This window comes from Ranitomeya variabilis, chromosome 8 (assembly GCF_051348905.1).
Source record: "Ranitomeya variabilis isolate aRanVar5 chromosome 8, aRanVar5.hap1, whole genome shotgun sequence".
In the NCBI taxonomy this organism is placed as follows: Eukaryota; Metazoa; Chordata; class Amphibia; order Anura; family Dendrobatidae; genus Ranitomeya; species Ranitomeya variabilis.
Genome location: NC_135239.1, coordinates 121,663,269 through 121,675,359, shown reverse-complemented (window position 1 = coordinate 121,675,359; position 12,091 = coordinate 121,663,269).

Genomic DNA, 12,091 nt, shown 5'->3' with positions numbered 1-12,091 from the left:
CTTAATCTCCCACTATGTTTTTTTTTTTCAGGGAGAATAAAAAAAATTAAAAAAAAATTCCCAGTATGACACACTAGTAGTGTTGAGCATTCCGATACCGCAAGTATCGGCTGATACTTGCCGTATCGGAATTCCGATACCGAGATCCGATACTTTTGTTGTATCGGGAATCGGTATCGGGACCATATTAATGTGTAAAATAAAGAATTAAAATAAAAAATATTGATATACTCACCTCTCCGACGCAGCCTGGACATCACCGCTGGTAACCGGCAGCTGCTTTGTTTAAAATGAGCGCGTTCAGTACCTTCCATGATGTCACGGCTTCTGATTGGTCGCGTGCCGCTCATGTGACCGCCACGCGACCAATCAGAAGCCGTGACGTCATCCCTCAGGTCCTAAATTCCTAATTCTAGGAATTTAGGACTTGAGAATTACGTCACGGCTTGTGATTGGTCGCCTGGCGGTCACATGGGCGGCCGTGACCAATCACAAGCCGTGACGTCATCTAAGGCCCGGAACGTGCTCATTCTTAAGAAGGAAGGCTGCCGGACAGAAGCAGGGCGCGTCCGAGGGTGAGTATATACCTAATAGGAATATACTCACCCTCGGCTTCTTTCCGGCAGCCTTCCTTCCTAAGAATGAGCGCGTTCAGGGCCTTAGATGACGTCACGGCTTGTGATTGGTCGCGGCCGCCCATGTGACCGCCACGCGACCAATCACAAGCCGTGACGTAATTCTCAGGTCCTAAATTCCTTGAATTAGGAATTTAGGACCTGAGGGATGATGTCACGGCTTCTGATTGGTCGCGTGGCGGTCACATGAGCGGCACGCGACCAATCAGAAGCCGTGACGTCATGGAAGGTACTGAACGCGCTCATTTTAAACAAAGCAGGCTGCCGGTTACCAGCGGTGATGTCCAGGCTGCGTCGGAGAGGTGAGTATATCAATATTTTTTATTTTAATTCTTTATTTTACACATTAATTTGGTTCCCAGGGCCTGAAGGAGAGTTTCCTCTCCTTCAGACCCTGGGAACCATCAGGGATACCTTCCGATACTTGAGTCCCATTGACTTGTATTGGTATCGGGTATCGGTATCGGATTAGATCCAATACTTTGCCGGTATCGGCCGATACTTTCCGATACCGATACTTTCAAGTATCGGACGGTATCGCTCAACACTACACACTAGGTTTTATGTGCCCCAATAATTTGAGACAGATGGCACACACAAGACCGGCACTCAAGCACAAATGCCAATCTTAATCTCCCACTATGTTTTTTTTTGTCAGGGAGAATTAAAAAGAAAAAAAAAAAAAAAAGGGACTGTCCTACAATTACTATCTCCCTGCAGTAATCTCAGCAAGGTATGGCATGCAGCAATAACAAGGAGTGGACAGCTGCACAAAAAAAACCAAAGTGTGGACAAACAAACGAGATAGCTGTGCAGAAAGGAAGGAACAACAGGATTTGTGCTTTGAAAAAAGCAGTTGGTTTGCACAGCGGCGTACACATACAGCAACGCAGCTATCAGGGTCAGGGAGCCTTCTAGGGCAGCCCAATGAGCTACAGCGCTGAGGAAAAAAAATGTAGCTTCCACTGTCCCTGCAAACAAAAGGTGGTGTTGGACAGTGGAAATCGCTACAGCACAAGCGGTTTGGGGCTTTATGTACCCTGCCTAACACTATCCCTGCTTCTGAAGAAGCGGCAGCAACCTCTCCCTACGCTCAGATCAGCAGCAGTAAGATGGCGGTTGGCGGGAAAGCCCCTTTATAGCCCCTGTGATGCCGCAGAAAGCAAGCCAATCACTGCAATGCCCTTCTCTAAGATGGTGGGGACTGAGATCTATGTAATCACGCTGCCCACACTCTGCGTCCACGTTCATTGGCTGAGAAATGGCGCTTTTAGCGTCATTGAAACGCAACTTTGGCGCGAAAGTCGCGTACCGCATGGCCGACCCCACACAGGGATCGTGTCGGGTTTCATGAGACGCCGACTTTGCCAAAAGTCGGCGACTTATGAAAATGACCGATCCGTTTCGCTCATCCCTAGTGAGGGACATATAAAATCTAACAGATATGCAATGGTTTACTGTATGTAGACCATGTCTCATATCCTGTCGGGTTCGGTAATGATTTAGCAAAAGCCGAGAAATGAATTACCGGCTATTCTGCTATCTAGCTCTGTATGAAATATATATATATATCTATATATATAAGATTCATCGTGATTACTCGCTAATCCCGCCCCCTGCACAGTAGCTCCACCTCCCACCACATCACCACACACAATCCCGCCCCCCACCCCATCACCGCACACAATCCCGCCCCCCACCCCATCACCGCACACAATCCCACCCCCCACCACAATACCACACATAATCCCCCTACCACATTACCACACATAATCCCCCTACCACATTACCACACATAATCTCGCCCCTCACCACATTACCACACATTATCCCACCCCACCATATTACCACACACAATCCCGTCCCCTCACCACATTACCACACATAATCCCGCCCCCCACCACATTACCACACATAATCCCGCCCCACCATATTACCACACACAATCCCATCCCCACACCACATTACCACACATAATCCCGCCCCCCACGACATTACCACACATAATCCCGCCCCCCACCACATTACCACCCATAATCCTGCCCCCCACCACATTACCACACATAATCCCGCCCTCCCACCACATTACCACACATAATCCCGCCCCCCACCACATTATGACACACAATCCCGTCCCCACACATTAAATTGTACCTGGTAGAAGTCAAGGAAAGATCTTTGAAAATGACTATACATTTAATTGTGTTTACAGAGAAATTTTTACTTAATTTGTTTCGTTATGAAATTTGTTTAGATGATGCAATGAATAAAAAACGCACATCTTACTGAATCCAGTTTGTTTTTGATTTTACACTGTGAATAAAATGCATTTTTAGTAGGGTTGAGCGACTTTCACTTTTTTAGGATCGAGTCAGGTTTCGCCATACCCGACTTAGTCAAAAGTCGAGTCGAGTGTAATCGTCCGATTATCGCCAAAAGTCGGGGATCGACCGAAACGCGAAACCCAATGCAATGCAATGCTTACTGAAGCTTGTCAATCTTAATTTACTTTATAATAATAGTTAGGCATTGGAAATTGGGGGTCATTTGGCTAAAGTTGTGGGGGGGTAGGGCCGGTTAAATTTTTTAGTGGGCCCAGGGAACGTGGACTACGTCACGGTGGTGGAGCAGTGAGAGGTAAGTATTTCAACTTTGCAAGTGCTGTGATCCTGAGCAAGAAGGGGGGGCCGACTCGTTGGCATTGGCACTGGCACAGGGCCCCTCCATGTACGGCGGTGTGTTTGCTTGGCGGGGGCGCCTCCTACCGGCAGCAACACTTTTGCGTACTCTGAGGGGCCCTGTGCCAGTGACGAGTATGCCCCCCACCTGATGAAGGAACCTGCACTTTCATCTGCACCTTCCTCTTTGTCCCTGTGTAAGGTGGTATAGTATGCGGGAAGGGGAACCTGACTTTCAGCAGGGTCAGATTGTGGCTGTGTAGCGTGCAAGGGGAATGTAGTGGTCTCGGTCAATGTACCACAAGACTCATCTAGCACTGACTGAGCAATGGGCAGGATGAGGAGGAAACACAGATATAGGCACAAATAATAAAGTGGGCTAAATGCAGTTCAAAATTGGTAACAGGACTAACCAGGCGGCATTGCTTTGTTCAGTGGAGTAGAAAACCCAGGAGCGGCAGACACCGTTTTAAGGGCCCAACCACAGTAGTAGGCCCAATGCAGTTTAATATTATAAATATAGGCTGAAAGCCTGAACATTGAAGCTCTGGAAAATAACACAGGACAACACCAAGGTGCGGCAGACACCGTTACTAGGCCCAACCAAAATAGTAGGCCAACTGCAGTGTTATATAAACAACAACTTAATGAGAGCCTGAAGATTGAAGCTCAGCTCTGTTCAGTGGAGAACACCAAGGAAGCGGCAGACACCGTTAGTAGGCCCCAACCACACTAGTAGGCCAACAGCAGTGTTAGATAAACAAATACTTAATGAGAGCCTGAAGATTGAAGCTCAGGCAAGTAAACCTGGAGAACACCTTGGAGCGGCAGACACCGTTAGTAGGCCCCAACCACACTAGCAGGCCAATTAACAACAACTACTTAATGAGAGCCTGAAGATTGAAGCTCAGCTTTATTCAGTGTAGGAGACAAGCGAGGGGCAGAAGACACCATTACTAGGGCCCAACCAAACGAGTTGGCCAACTGCAGTTTAATATTTAAAATGTAGGCCGAAAGCCTGAAGCTCAGTAAAACCAAACAGGAGAAAACCCAGGAGTGGCAGACACCGTTAGTAGGGCCCAACCACACTAGTAGGCCAACTGCAGTTTAATATCTGATAATATAGGCCAAAAGCCTGAAGACTGAAGCTCAGCTTTGTACAGTGAAGGACAACACCAGGGAGCGGCAGACACCGTTAGTAGGCCCCAACCACACTAGTAGGCCAACAGCAGTGTTAGATAAACAAATACTTAATGAGAGCCTGAAGATTGAAGCTCAGGCAAGTAAACCTGGAGAACACCTTGGAGCAGCAGACACCGTTAGTAGGCCCCAACCACACTAGTAGGCCAACTGCAGTGTTATATTAACAACAACTACTTAATGAGAGCCTGAAGATTGAAGCTCAGCTTTATTCAGTGTAGGAGACAAGCGAGGGGCAGCAGACACCATTACTAGGGCCCAACCAAACGAGTTGGCCAATTGCAGTTTAATATTTAAAATGTAGGCCGAAAGCCTGAAGCTTGAAGCTCAGTAAAACCAAACAGGAGAAAACCCAGGAGCGGCAGACACCGTTAGTAGGGCCCAACCACACTAGTAAGCCAACTGCAGTGTTATATTAACAACAACTACTTAATGAGAGCCTGAAGATTGAAGCTCAGGCAAGTAAACCTGGAGAACACCTTGTACTGGCAGACACCGTTAGTAGGCCCCAACCAAAATAGTAGGCCAACTGCAGTGTTATATAAACAACAACTTAATGAGAGCCTGAAGATTGAAGCTCAGCTCTGTTCAGCGGAGAACACCAAGGAGCGGCAGACACCGTAAGTAGGCCCCAACCACACTAGTAGGCCAACTGCAGTGTTATATTAACAACAACTACTTAATGAGAGCCTGAAGATTGAAACTCAGGCAAGTAAACCTGGAGAACACCTTGTAGTGGCAGACACCGTTAGTAGGCCCCAACCAAAATTGTAGGCCAACTGCAGTGTTATATAAACAACAACTTAATGAGAGCCTGAAGATGGAAGCTCAGCTCTGTTCAGCGGAGAACACCAAGGAGTGGCAGACACCGTTAGTAGGCCCCAACCACACTAGTAGGCCAACAGCAGTGTTATATTAACAACAACTACTTAATGAGAGCCTGAAGATTGAAGCTCAAGAAAACCAAACAGGAGAAAACCCAGGAGTGGCAGACACCGTTAGTAGGGCCCAACCAGACACGTAGGCCAAATGCAGTTTAATATCTGATAACATAGGCCGAAAGCCTGAAGATTGAAGCTCAGCTTTATTCAGTGGAGGACAACTGTAATGGGAGACAGACACAATAAGTAGGCCTAAATAAGTAATTAGGCAAAATGCTGTTCAAAATTGGTAAGTGGAGTACACAGGCGGCATAGCGTGGTTCAGCGGAGGAGGGCATGTGTATTTAGTGGCTCTGACACACTAAGTAGGCCCAAAATAAAAAGGAAGGCTATATTCAGTTCAAAATTGGTAAAAGGAGTACACAGGTGGCATAGCTGGGTTCAGCGGTGGAGGACAACTGTTGTGAGAGTCTGACACAGTTACTAGGCCCAAATAAGTAAGTTGGCTAAATGCTGTTCTAAATTGGTAAGAGGTGTACACAGGCCGCCTAGCTTTTTACAGCGGGGGACAGTTGTAAGTGTAATGTGTGGTGCAGACAGACAGAGAGACAGACAGAGGCCTACAATAAAAAAAGTGGCTAAATGCTGTTCAAAACTGCTAGCAGGACAAACCAGGCGGCCTAGCTTGTTTCAGCGTGGGAGGACAACTGTTAGGAGAGGCTTACACAGTTACTAGGCACAAATAAGTAAGTAGGCTTAATGCAGTTCAAAATTGGTAACAGGAGTACACAGGCAGCATAGCTTTGTTCAGTGGAGGACAACTGTAAGGAGTGGACTGGCTGAGACAGACACAGGTAGTAGGCCAACAATAGAAAGTAGGCTCTATGCAGTTTAAAATTGGTTACAGGGGTACACAGGCAGCATTGGTGTGGTCAGCTGAGGACAATTTCAAGGAGGGACCGCAGACAGACTTCCTAGGCCTAAAATAAAAAAGGAGGCTCTATGCAGTTTAAATTAGGCTACAGGGGTACACAGGCAGCATTGGTGTGGTCAGCGGAGGACGATTGCAAGGAGGGACCGCAGACAGACTTCCTAGGCCTAAAATAAAAAAGGAGGCTCTATGCAGTTTAAAGTAGGCTACAGGGGTACACAGGCAGCATTGGTGTGGTCAGCGGAGGACGATTGCAAGGAGGGACCGCAGACAGACTTCCTAGGCCTAAAATAAAAAAGGAGGCTCTATGCAGTTTAAATTAGGTTACAGGGGTACACAGGCAGCGTTGGTGTGGTCAGCCGAGGACGATTGCACCGAGGGGCAGACACAGTTAGTAGGGCCAAAAAAGGAATAGGCAAAATGCAGTTAAAAATCAGTTACAGGAGTACGCAGGCAGCCTAGCTTTGTTCAGTGGAGGACAACTGTAAGGAGTGTCTGACACAGTTAGTAGGACAAAATAATAAAGTGAGGTTAATGTCTGGCAAAAAAAAATTTAACCAACAAACTGGTGGCATACCTAGGTACAGGGGTGGGCTCTTCTGCTGACTTGCAGACAGTGGTAGTTGGCGCAAAGTATTAACTGGTGTAAATGTAGGACAGGGCACATTAATATTTTAACTAGCATCAATCATGTCAAGAAATTGGTATTGGCAGTGCCTTTGAAGGATTTAACAGCACAGACTAAACAGTGGTGGAGCAGTGAGAGGTAATTTTGCAAGTGGTAGAGCACTGTTTGAGCTGGGGGGGTAACTCTCTCTTGTGGGCGGCGGTACTGGCCCAGGGCCCCTTATGTTACGACGGTGTGTCTGATGTTGGGTGTGCACCACCACGGCCAGAGACACTTCATTGTACTATGAGGGACCCTGTGCCAGTGCCGTCGCCCAAAAGTGGGCACACCCACCTGTTCAGCCAAACGGCACTCGCACGGGGGCTTGCGCCAAGTGGTGCCCACGGCCCCGTGGGGGGAGTCAGCCCATTTAGGGAGGTGTAAAAATGGCCCATGCTGGACATACAGCAGCTGCAAATGGAGAAATTGGAGCAGTCATTAAGACGAGTCCAAAAGCAAGATATTTTTACAGGACAGCTAGGTGTCAGCAGGGGAAGGTGGGGCAAAATAATTAGAAATCCATGATTGGTTCATTTTAATGAAGGTTAGATCATCCACATTTTGGGTAGCCAGACGAGTCCTTTTTTCTGTCAGTATTGAACCTGCAGCACTGAATACTCTTTCTGATAGCACACTAGCAGCTGGGCAAGCAAGCTCCTGTAATGCATATTCTGCCAATGCAGGCCAGGTGTCTATTTTGGATGCCCAGTAATCAAATGGGAATGACGTGTGAGGGAGAACATCGATAAGGGAGGAAAAATAGTTGGTAACCATACTGGACAAATGTTGTCTCCTGTTACTTTGATATGATGCTGCAGTACCTGTCGTGTCTGCGGTCATTGCGAAATCACTCCACAACCTGGTCATAAAACCCCTCTGTCCAACGCCACTTCTGATTTGTGCCCCTCTAACACCTCTGCCATGTTGCCCCCTGCAGCTTGTGTGAGAACCAGCACCGCCACCGTGTGCTGGGAATGCCTGAACCAAACGGTCTACAAGAGTTGCTTGTTTGGTAGCCAATATTTGCTCAAGGTTCTCATGTGGCATGATATTTTGCAATTTCCCTTTATAGCGTGGATCCAGGAGGCAGGCCAACCAGTAATCGTCATCGGTCATCATTTTGATAATGCGGGGGTCCCTTTTAAGGATACGCAAGGCATAATCAGCCATGTGGGCCAATGTTCCAGGTGTCAAATCAATGCTTGTGCTGGGTTGAGGAGCACTTTCTGGCAAATCCACATCACTTGCCTCCCGCAAAAAAACTGTACCTGACCTTGCACCACCAACACTTTCTATTCCCCCCTGAGAAGCTTCCTCCTCCCATAAATAATCATCCCCATCTTCCTCCTCCTCCTCTTCGTCCACAACCTCGTCCCCGAGACTTCCCTGAGCAGACAATGGCTGACTGTCATCAAGGCTTCCCTCCTCCTCGGCTGCAGACGCCTGCTCCTTAATGTGTGTCAAACTTTGCATCAGCAAACGCATTAGTGGAATGCTCATGCTTATGATGGCGTCGTCCGCATTACCAGCCATGTGCATTCCTCAAAACACTGAAGGACTTGACAGAGGTCTTGGAGCTTTGACCACTGCACAGCAGACAACTCCATGTCTGCCATCCAACTGCCTGCCTGTGTATGTGTATCCTCCCACAAATACATGACAGCACGCCTCTGTTCGCACAGCCTCTGAAGCATGTGGAGTGTAGAGTTCCACCTTGTTGCAACGTCGATTATAAGTCGGTGCTGGGGAAGCTTCAACAATCGCTGATGGTTCTGCATATGGCTGGAGTGTACGGGCGACCGTCGGATGTGCGAGCAAAGTCTTCGCACCTTCAGGAGCAGGTCTGGTAACCCCGGATAACTTTTCAGGAAGCACTGCACCACCAGGTTCAAGGTGTGAGCCAGACAAGAAATGTGTTTCGGTTCTGAAAGGGCTATGGCAGCCATAAAATTCCTTCCGGTATCACTGACTACCTTGCCTGCCTCAAGATGTACACTGCCCAGCCATGACTGAGTTTCTTGCTGCAAGAACTCGGCCACAACTTCCGCGGTGTGTCTGTTGTCGCCCAAACACTTCATTTCCAACACAGCCTGCTGACGCTTACCACTAGCTGTTCCATAATGGGACACCTCGTGTGCTACACTGGCAGCTGCGAATGGAGTGGTAGGGCGATTGCGCTCTGTGGTCGAGGTTTTGCTTTTGGAGGAGGAGGAGGAGGAGGAGGGGTGTCGAACGCCTACTGCCAACTGTTTCCTAGACCGTGGGCTAGGCAGAACTGTCCCACTATGGCTGTCCCCTGTGGACCCTGCATCCGCCACATTAACCCAGTGTGCCGTGTTGGACACGTAACGTCCCTGACCATGCCTACGGGTCCATGCATCAGTTGTGAGGTGCACCTTTCTACTGACTGATTGCCTCAGTGCATGGAGAATGCGGTCTTTGACATGCTGGTGGAGGGCTGCGATGGATTTCTCGAAAAGAAGTGTCGACTGGGTAGCTCATAGCATGGTACTGCGTAGGCCATCAAGGCTTTGAAAGCTTCGCTTTCAACCAAGCGGTAGGGCATCATCTCTAACGATATAAGTCTAGCAATGTGGGCGTTCAAACCCTGTGTACGCGGATGAGAGGGTGAGTACTTTCTTTTCCTAATGAGAGTCTCTTGGAGGGTGAGCTAGACTGGCGAGGTGCATATGGTGGGACTTGGTGGTGGTGGTGGACATGGCGGATTGAGAGAGAGGTGGTGAATTTGATGGTATTCTCGATGTAGGCCTACATGCTGTGTTTCCTACCAATAAACTTGTGGTTCCCTGACTGCTTTTCCCTAGCGACGACACCTCCACATTTGCTGTTGTTGTTCTAACCGGTGGGCTTACAGTGAGGGAAGGAATGTAGCGTTGCTGACTAGCTTCATTGTGAGCGGGTGCAACAACGTCATGGGACGTTTGGCAGCTAGTCCAGGCTTGCAAGTGCATGGTGGTTAAATGTCGACGCATGCAAGTTGTATTTAAACTTTTGACATTCTGACCTCTGCTTAATGTCCTGGAGCATTTCTTACAGATCACCTTGCACTGATCATTCGGATCTTGGTTAAAAAATTGCCAGACTGCACTCTTCCTATTATTGAATACCTTTTCAGGCATTGCACACTGTGCTACTTTAACCGGATGGCCACGCTCTCCGAAAAATGGTTTTGGTTTTGCCAAACTTTTTTGGCCAGAGACGGGCCTGCCAGATGAATGCAAATGTGATGTAGATGGCTGCTGACGATCCTCCTCCTCCGCTTCTGAGCTACTGCCAGCGGCACCCTCTTCCCTCAATGGCTGTCAATCTGGGTCAACAACTGGGTCATCTATCACCTCCTCTTCAATCTCATGTTCAGCTATCTCTGTGTCACCGTGTAAGGTGCTATAACGTTCGGGAATGGGCACCATCATCTCATCAGGGTCAGTTTCTGGCTCAGTACACTGCGAGGGCAATGTAGTGATGCGAGTCGATGGAACAGCATGACAATCTAGCTGTGGCTGTGCATCAGTGCACTCCATGTCCGAATCATCTTCTAGTGGGCTGTTAACTATTTCCCTTTCTAACCCAGGCACGGTAAGTGTAAAGAGCTCCATGGAGTAAACTGTTGTCACCTGACGCATCCTTCACTGTTGTTTTGAGGGAAGGACACAAGGAATCAACTTGTTCCTGACCGGGAGCAGCCACCGACGACTGGCTACTTTTCAATTTTGAACTATCCGAAGAGGAGGCAAAAGAGCTAGAGGCAGAGTCAGCAAGGAAAGCCAAAACTTTTTCCTGCTGCTCCGGCTTTAACAGCGGTTTTCCAACTCCCAGAAAAGGTAGCATTCGAGGCCTTGTGTAGCTGGACGATGACGCTGGCTCAACAACTTGAGACTTAGGTGCTATTTTGATTTTCCCTCTACCACCCGATGCTCCACCAGCACCACCACCACCACCATCAGCATTACCAGATGGCAATGACCGCCCACGGCCATGACCTCTTCCACCAGCCTTCCTCATTCTTGGGAAAATGTAACCAAACTAACAACCGTTATATGGTACAGAAAAACAAGGTAGAAGGTGTATGTTACCTTGTTGTGAATATAAATCTACCTTTTTAAGTGTGGGTGGGTGCTGAACAAATCAGGCCCACTGTATGACAGTATAGTTTCTGTGGCTGAAAATGACTGACAGAGATACCACAGACACGACTGGCACAGATGCACAGATTTGGCAATATTATTCTCCCTTTCTTTTTTTATATGGGAGACAAGTGAATAAATCAGGCCCAATGTATGACAGTATTGTTTCTGTGGCCCAAAATGACTGACAGAGCAACCACAGACAGGACTGGCACAGATGCACAGATTTGGCAATATTATTCTCCCTTTATTTTTATTATATGGGAGACAAGTGAATAAATCAGGCCCAATGTATGACAGTATAGTTTCTGTGGCACAAAATGACTGACAGAGCAACCACAGACACGACTGGCACAGATGCACAGATTTTGCAATATTATTCTCCCTTTCTTTTTTTATATGGGAGACAAGTGAATAAATCAGGCCCAATGTATGACAGTATAGTTTCTGTGGCACAAAACAACTGACAGAGCAACCACAGACACGACTAGCACAGATGCACAGATTTGGCAATATTATTCTCCCTTTCTTTTTTATATGGGAGACAAGTGAATAAATCAGGCCCAATGTATGACAGTATTGTTTCTGTGGCAAAAAATGACTGACAGAGCAACCACAGACACGACTGGCAGAGTTGCACAGATTTGGCAATATTATTCTCCCTTTATTTTTATTTTTATTATATGGGAGACAAGTGAATAAATCAGGCCCAATGTATGACAGTATGGTTTCTGTGGCACAAAATGACTGACAGAGCAACCACAGACACGACTGGCACAGTTGCACAGATTTGGTAATATTATTCTCCCTTTATTTTTATTTTTATTATATGGGAGACAAGTGAATAAATCAGGCCCAATGTATGACAGTATGGTTTCTGTGGCACAAAATGACTGACAGAGCAACCACAGACACGACTGGCACAGATTCACAGATTTGGCAATATTATTCTCC